Source organism: Mustela nivalis (assembly GCF_964662115.1).
Source record: "Mustela nivalis genome assembly, chromosome: 1".
Classification (NCBI taxonomy): domain Eukaryota; kingdom Metazoa; phylum Chordata; class Mammalia; order Carnivora; family Mustelidae; genus Mustela; species Mustela nivalis.
Window position 1 is genome coordinate 206419017 of NC_139020.1, and position 8864 is coordinate 206427880.

General features: G+C 48.8%; 1 long non-coding RNA gene across 1 annotated transcript; it reads right to left on the reverse strand.

Moving 5' to 3' along the window:
- Positions 1–261: 261 nt before the first annotated feature.
- Positions 262–6192, reverse strand: LOC309853402. The gene is made up of 3 exons (XR_014305657.1): positions 6052–6192; positions 1864–1945; positions 262–792 (listed from the first exon to the last, which is right to left on the reverse strand). It is a non-coding gene; the product is annotated as an uncharacterized lncRNA (long non-coding RNA).
- Between the last annotated feature and the right edge of the window lie 2672 nt (positions 6193–8864).

The following is an 8864-nucleotide window of genomic DNA, read 5'->3' on the forward strand; positions in this document are numbered from 1 at the left end:
TCCGTGAGATACCGTGTGTGAAATGCTCATTTAGCACCTCTCCAAGCACATAGTAGGGGCTTTCTACTATCACAATAGACAAAAACCCTTATAGAAAGCTGGGAAACAGTGAAGGTATCCTTGCCCAGGGGGTCAGCTAAATACAGAGCAGAACACCAAAGTGAGCCAACATAGATTCATTGACACTGAGTGACCTGTGATATATGGACAGAAAAGAAGAATCTCAGAACGAAATAATGGCCATATATTTAATATATGATGAATCTTTAATATATGATATGATACTTAAGGTTTGCATAAGACATCTTTAAATGTAGGTGCTATGTTTCAGATACACATGAAAATATCGGTTGTTCAAACATTTTACGAATTTATATTTACTCCGTATAAAGCCTGCACAGAGGCTTTCAAATAGCAAGTGACTTTGTTGAATTTCTTCCAAACGGATATTCAGGGACCCAGCTAAGTTCAATTTTTAGATATGCCGTAATTAACATGGGACTTGAAAAAAAGAACGAAAAACAAAAAGAACGCAAGTTTCAAACATCACATAGAGCCACGTACTTTCAAAAGCATTTTTACCATGAATCAGGGCATTAATTTTTCTCATTGTAATGTAGTCTTCCTTAGGTTCAGAACTGAAGTAAAGATTTCATGGAGTAATATTTATCCTGTCTCTGTGCACTGAGTTTTGACATTTTCTATTCTCTTCTGTTCCATTTTGAAAGGCAGGTTGTTCTCATAAGCACAATATTTCTTCTCTTCAAGGCTTTGGTGGATATTGCTGGACTGCTGGGTAGTGACAAGGAAAAGGGTTTGGGAGCGTGGGAAAAGTGTTATTTGACTTCACACCTGTTAGTGGTTTTTTTTTTTTTAAGATTTTATTTGTTTATTTGACAGAGAGAGATCACAAGTAGGCAGAGAGTTAGGCAGAGAGAGAAGGGGAAGCAGGCTCCCCGCTGAGCAGAGAGCCCAATGCAGGACTCGATCCCAGGACATTGAGATCATGACCTGAGCGGAAGGCAGCGGCTTAATCCACTGAGCCACCCAGGCGCCCCGTGTTAGTGGGTTTTGACGTGTATGTGTGAACTTATGTGCACGTGTGTGTGCCCACACATGTGCGTGCATTTCACACACTCCTAAGTGTGCTCGCGTGTGCATACAGATAGGCACATGTGTGCCTGTGGGTTGGGATGAGGGCTGGGATGAGGGAGAGGCAAGCGGGTCAGTCACCTCCGGAGCAAAACCTCGGGGGGTGTCAAAAAACTCAGTCATCAAGATAAATATTTGAATGCAGTGTTTTTAAAAGATCAAAATAATGGAAAAATCCATGGGCACAAAATGCCAAATTTTTAAATACAGCCAGTATCTGGCCCTGACTTCAAAAACCAGCCTCACTCACTTCATCCTAATCCCGATCCTCTGTACACACGAGTTTGTACGTGTGCTTGCACGCACATGTGCACGTGTAAATGAGTATCTGTGGATGTGAACACATGTGTGTTTGCATCTATCTATGTATTTATGGGTGTGGCGTGTGTATTGCAGCTGCATGATGGCAAGCACATGTGCATATAGAGGAATTTGTAGGGCCTGTGTGTGCACGCGCACGCCTGAATGCCCAGAAAAACATCCAGAAAGATGTCCTTCAAGCTAACTATACTTTCTTCGAAGAGGTGAAAATTCAGGCGTTTCTCTCTCTTTGTACTGGCCTTGATTTCCCCCCTTGGTATGTGTCATCTCACAACCAGAGTGAAAACAAGAAAGCCAACTTCACTATGGAGGGAAGGTCCTGGGCAGGGGTGTCCCTCAGGGAAGCTGCTAAGAAGGAAGGAATTGGGAGAGATCCCCAGATTTACTCACCATCAATAATTGCTGACATTCACTGAACATTTCACTGTGGGCCGGGACCTGTCATCTCTTTGTTCTTCACTCACGGCTGGGTCTGTGGAAGGCGCACAGTGCCGAACACATGTTTGTTGAATGAAAAAGTGAATGAGCCCATCCCCCTCCCCTTGGAGGCAGGACTGCTCTCCCTCTGTCTGGAATGTCCTTCCTGATGGTTCTCACATGGCCAGCTCCTTCTTGCCATTTACTTATTTATTTTTAAAGATTTTATTCATCATTTTGAGAGAAAGAGCATAAACAGGGGGAGTGGGAGAGGGAGAGGGACAAGCAGAATCCCTACCAAGCAGGGAGTGACACAGGACTTGATTCCAGGACCCCGAGATCATGACCTGAGCTGAAGGCAGATGCTCGAATGACTGAACCACCCAGACACCCCTCCTTCTTGTCATTTAGACTCCAGTTAATGTCACCTCCTCCAAGAAGCCCTCTCTACTAATCTGTTTACACCAACTCATCAGCTCATTTAAATTATCTAAGTAACACATTTCTCATTGTAGCAGATTTCTTATCTCCCCACTGAGGACAGACCTCACCCCTTCTTGTTTACCACTGTGTCCCCAACCTTCACACTCCTGGCATATAGTAGGTACTCAGTAAACATTTGCCGAATAAATGAATGAGACACCACCATCCTGTTACAAATGAGGAAATTGAAGCTCAGAGGTTCAAAGGCACCTGCCCAAGGTCACTGTGTTTTTCAGGTGGCAAGACCAGGATTTAAACCCTCGTTCTTCTGAGGCCAGAGCCTGGGCCATCAACCAGGACACTGCCCTCTCCCCCAGATGGCATCAGACCGTGTGCCCGATGCTCCAGCGTGTCCTCTGGGTCTCTGGAGGCTGCTTACAAGTGGACAGTTTGCCAGGAGAGGCCCTGGGGATGATGGAAACAATAGTTTCTGTTTCTTGAGCACCTACTGTGTGCCATGAGAGGGGCTCAGAGAGGCTGTGCCACGTGCTAGAGTCCCACAGCTGATGCATGAAACATGGCCTATATTGTGGGTCGAATTGTGCCTCAAAATGGATATGTCCAAGTACTAATCCTTGGAACGTGTGAATTTGGTCTTACTTGGAACTAGGGTCTTTGCAGAAGTAATGAAGATAGGGAGCATATAAGAACAACTTGGATTATAAATCCACTGACGAGTGTTCTCATCAGAGACAGAGAGAAGAGAGAAGGGAAGAAGCCCACATGAAGACGAGGCAGAGACTGGGGTGATGGGGCCAGAAGCCAGGGAGCACCAGAGCCCCCAGGAGCTGGAAAAGGCCTGGGAGGATCCGTCCCTGCAGGCTTCTAGGGGATGCAGCCCCGAGGGCACCTTTCAGACTGCAGGCCGCCAGAACTGTGGCATCATCTGTCATCGCTGTCCCAGGACATGAACGCAGTCTGTTCTTCCACAATTTAGCATCACTGTTGTCCAACGCAGAGAAAAGTGGAAAGGACTGTCCGGTGAGCAACCACGTGCACGCCCACCACCTTGAGTCTGCAGGTGACGCTTGCCTTGATTTGTTATCATCTGCCTTCCACCATCTACCCACCCACCTCATTACAGTTTTTTTGCGAAATAAGAATTAATTTTTTTTTCGAGCGGATTGAGGTTCACAGCAAACTTGTGGGGAAGCTACAGAGATTTCCCCTACACCCTCTGTCCCCACGAAGCCACGCCCTCCCCCCTCCGGCAGATCACCAACACCACCAGAGGGTGCATTGTTGACAACTGATGGCCCCGCCCTGATGCGTCGTAGCCACTCCCAGTCCACAGCGAACGGACATTCCTTCTCTCTCCACGTTGTACATTCTGTGGGTTTGGACCAATAAAGAATGCCGTGTATCCACCATTATCATCTCATTTGGGGTATTTTTCACTGCCCTAAATATCCTTCCTGCTCCACCTGTTCATCCCTCCCAGCCCCCACTAACCACTGATCTTCCGGTCTCCATAGTGTTGCCTTTTCCAGAATGTCATCTGGTGGGAATCATACAGTACCCAGAGCCTTTTCAGATTGACTTCTTTCACTTAGCAGTGCACCTTTAAGGTTCCTCCCGTTTTTTTCACGGTTTGATGGCCCCTTCCTTTTTTTTTTTTTTTTTTTTTAAGATTTTATTTATTCATTTGACAGAGATCACAAGCAGGCAGAGAGGCAGGCAGAGAGAGAGAGGAGGAAGCAGGCTCCCTGCAGAGCAGAGAGCCCGATGCGGGGCTTGATCCCAGAACCCTGAGATCATGACCTGAGCTGAAGGCAGCGGCTTAACCCACTGAGCCACCCAGGAGCCCCCGCCCCTTCCTTTTTAGCGATAAATAATCCTCCCCGGTCTGGATGGACCATATTTTAGTGCATTTCAAGGTAAGTCCCTGACTTCTTGCCACTTATTTTAACACAACAGCCAAAAGGATTTTTTTTTTAAGATTTTATTTATTTATCAGAGAGAGAGAGCACAGGCAGACAGAATGGCAGGCAGAGGCAGAGGGAGAAGCAGGCTCCCCGCTGAGCAAGGAGCCCGATGTGGGACTCGATCCCAGGACGCCGGGATCATGACCTGAGCCGAAGGCAGCTGCTTAACCAACTGAGCCACCCAGGTGTCCCAAGGATTTTTTTTTTTTTTATTTAACAGTCAGATCATGCTTCTGCCCTGCTCAAAACTTTCCAGATGACCCCGTCTCACTAGAGAGAAACCCGAAGGCCTCACTGTGTCCCTGTGCCCCTCCATCCCTCTCACCTGTCCCCTGCCATCCTCCTGGCCTATGACAGCCCATATGGTCACCACTGGCTACAGTGTAACTTTTGAGTGTTTAAAAATGACCAAATTCATGGGCCCCTGGGTGGCTCAGTGGGTTAAAGCCTCTGCCTTCGGCTCAAGTTGTGATCCCAGGGTCCTGGGATCGAGCCCTGCATCAGGCTCTCTGCTGAGCGGAGAGCCTGCTTCCCCTTCTCTCTCTGCCTACTTGTGATCCCTCTCTCTGTCAAATAAATAAAATATTTAAAAAAAAATTAAAATGACCAAATTCAGATATGCTCCAAATGAAAACATCCCAGATTTCAAAGACTCAGCACAGAGAAAAGGATGTAAAATATCTCATTAATCATTTTTTATATTGAAGTGCATGTCGAATGGGGAATATTTTGGCCATAGTGGGTTACATAAAATATAGGATTACAATTAATTGCATCTACTTATTTTCTACTTTTTAAAGTGTGGATACCAAGAAATTTTAAACGACCTGTGTGCCTTCATTTGTGGCTTCTTCTATTTTTGTTGTTCTGCGCTAGTCTAGGATGTTCACTCCAGGAGGGCGGGGGATTAAAGGCTCCCTAGATATTTGGTGAATGAATGAATGAACAAACGAATCCAAGCCTGAATGGCCCCAAAGAGGTGGTTCTAAGGCAAAGATTTATTCGCCCCTGGCAACGAGGAAAGACCTCTGCTGCTGTTCTTTAGGAGTTTCAGAGTGGGGAATGGGGGGCACCGGCAGGTTCATCCCAAGGCAGACCCCTGAGCGGCTGGCTCGCTGGCCCATGGCCCCCCTCCAGCCTCCGGGGACGAGGGCCAGTCTCCGTGGCTGAGAAGTGGGGGCCTCGGGGAGGGGCACCAGCGCCAGGCGAGGGGCTGCGGAGCAGGCTCCGCCCGGCCCGGGTCTCCTCCCGGGGGCTGGGCTGGCGGGAAGGGGCCGGGCTGCCCGGCAGGCGGGACGGAGCCGGGGTGTCTGCTATCGACCGCACCGGCCGCTGCAGGGAAGCTTTTAGACCCGCCAGCGCGTCCCGGGCGTGGTGGGGGGGTGGGCGGGGGTGGTAGTGGAGGTCTGGGCTTCCCCTCCCCTACCTGGGGACGGCTGGGGGCTTCCTTTGTTGCCTCCACGTCCCGCCCAGTCGCCAGCGAGGCCTGTAGGCTCTGCCTCGGAGCTCAGATGGGAATCCCACTGCCTTCACACCGGGGGCGGTACCACCTGCCCCGAACTTTACTGAGACACTATTTCCATCCAGCAGGTTCTGCTGCCTGCGTGCCCGACACGTGCGCGGGTCCTGGGCCCGCAGCCCACCAGCGTCTGGAACTTTTCCATCCAGAAGGTCTCAGAAGGATCCCAGCCCTCTCACCCCCACCCCTACCCCAAGCATTATTCCGATTTCTATCTCTGTGGGTTAATCTAGCCTTCTGGAGAATTTCATGCCAACAGAAGCCCAGAGGGCAGTCTCTGGGTGCTGCTTCTCAGCCATGAGCATCCTGAGGTTCCCCAGTCTCCAGGATCTGCTGCGCAGTACTCGGTGTTGTGAATGGACCTCAGCCTGCTCATCCCTGCTCCTGTTGGTAGACATTTGGGGTGTTTCCAGCTTTTTGGCAAGAAGGAACAAAGCTGCTATGAACATTTGCCAACAGATCTTTGCGCAGACATATGTTTTCCTTCCTCTTGGGTAAATACCCAGGAAGGGAATTGCTGGGCTGGAGTGTGTGACTTTATAAAACAGAAAACACCTGGCAAGACGTTTCACGCTCGCCAGCTGTGGAGGAGAGTTCCGGTTCCTCCATGGCTTGCCAGCACTTGGTATTGTCAGCCTCGGATTTTGGCCAGGCTGATGGCTTGTAGCCGGACCATTGCTGTGACCTCTGCCTCCAATTCCTGCTTCTGCCCTGGATCCCCCAAGTTACTACTCTCGCCACCCCCCCCCCAAACTAGGTACATGGTTTATCTTTATTATTTCCCTTTTCATTATAGAAAAATTTTCACACACGTGCAAAAATAGAAGACGAGAAGAGCCTGGATGGCCCGGTCACCTGACTTCTATGATAATCCACATTTTGCCCATCTTGTTTTATCTCTCACCTCCCAACTTTTTTTTTTTTTTAATGGACTATTTGAAAGCAAATCCCAGGTACCGTATTACGTCTATGAATATCACATGAAACTCCTCAGAATTAAATCAAATGACATCATGGCCTGCCTTGAAATAGTCCAGAGGCTTTTTATGGCTTAGAAAAATTTCAGCCTTCAGGTTCTACTCCTCCCCTGCCGTCAGGTGATGCTCCACTCACATTGTGCTTCTTGCCTGACTGCACTCCAGGCTTGTTCTTGCCTGGGGGCCCTTGCAAGCACGTGCTATTCCCTCTGCCCGAAATGCTGTTTTCCCCCCAGATATCTGCACGTGGTTCCTGTGGCAGGCAGCATCTGAGATGGTCTCCCAGGGTCCCTGTCCCTCCAGTGAGGGCTGGACCCCTCACTTCTAACCAATAGGATGCAGCGAAAGGGATGGTAAGTCATTTCCAAGAAGAGGTTATAAGACTGTGACTCCTGTCCTGGCGGGCTCTCCCTCTTGCTAGCATTCTCTCTTGTCCTCTCGCTGGCTCGCTCTGATGAAGCCAGTAGCCATGATGTAAGCCAAACTATGGAGAGGTCCATGTGGCAAAGAAAGGAGAGTGGCCTTCAGCCGACAGCCAATGAGAACCGAATTCTGCCAATAGCCCTGTGTGTGCTCTTGTAAACAGAGCCTCCGTGGTGGAGCCTTGAGGTGACCGTACCCCCCGTGGAGGCCTGGACTGCTGCCTCAGTGAGAGACCCAGTCTGGCTAAGCTATGCTGAAGTTCTTGAGCCATGGACGCCGGAAGATCACCTATGTTGTTTCAAGCCACTAGATTTGGGGGTACTCTGTTATACAACTCCCTCACCCCCTTCAGGCTTTTGCTGGAAAGTCACTTTCTTCACATTTGAGCCTTCCCTGGCCACCTCATTTACATTGCCACCCCAAGCCAGCACTGCCCCTTCCTCTTCCCTGCTTGATTTTCCTGATGGCTTGACCTTATCACCTTTGATTTTATTTTATTTTAATTCACTTAATTTACTTTAATTCACTGCCTGCCTTTCCTCCTGCTAGAACATTAACTCTCAGAGGACGGGGGACTCTGTTTTGTTCATTACTGTATCCCCAGCAAAACACTGCTAGGAACATAGTAGACCCCCCTGAGTTTAAAGATCCAACCATCACACTTCAAACAATCACACGCATCCCACGGTCCTGGGGACTGAGTCCTGCATCAGGCTCCCTGCTTGTTGGGAAGCCTTCTTCTCCCTCTCCCCCTGCCACACTCATGCTCTCTCTTTGTCCCTCAAATAAATAAATAAAATCTTCAAAAAACCCACAAAAAACAAAAAAAAACTTGAAAGCTGTTCTTTTGTTTGTTTGTCTCTTTGTATTTTAAGAAAGAGAGAACACATGTGTGTGTGAGCAAGGCACACCCCTGGGGGCGGGCAGAGGGAGAGAGTAAATCCCAAGCAGGCTCCATGCCCAGTGTGGAGCCCGACGCAGGGCTCAGTCCCACAATCCTGAGCCCAAATCAAGAGTTGGACATCCAACCCACTGAACCACCGAGGTACCCCTGAAAGCCAGTCTTGAAGAGATATTTTGTTTTTATGTGTGTGTGTGTGTGTGTTTAAAGATTTTATTTATTTGTTTGACAGAGACCGAGAGAACACAAGCAGGGGGAGCAGCAGAGGGAGAGAGAGAAGCAGGCTCCCTGCTGAGCAGGGAGCCCAAAAGGAGCCCAATGCGGGGCTCAATCCCACGACCCTAGGATCATGACCTGAGCCAAAGGCAAATGCTTAACCAACTGAGCTACCCAAGTGCCCCTTGAAGAGATATTTGTAAACTCATGTTCACAGCAGCATTATTATTATTATTTTTTAAAGATTTTATTTATTTATTTGACAGAGAGAAATCACAAGTAGATGGAGAGGCAAGCAGAGAGAGAGAGAGGGAAGCAGGCTCCCTGCTGAGCAGAGAGCCTGATGCAGGACTCGATCCTAGGACCCTGAGATCATGACCTGAGCCGAAGGTAGCGGCTCAACCCACTGAGCCACGCAGGCGCCCCTATTTTTTTAAAATTTTATTTATTCATTTGACAGACAGAGATCACAAGTAGGCAGAGAGGCAGGCTGAGAGAGAGGAAGGGAAGCAGGTCCTCCACTGAGCAGA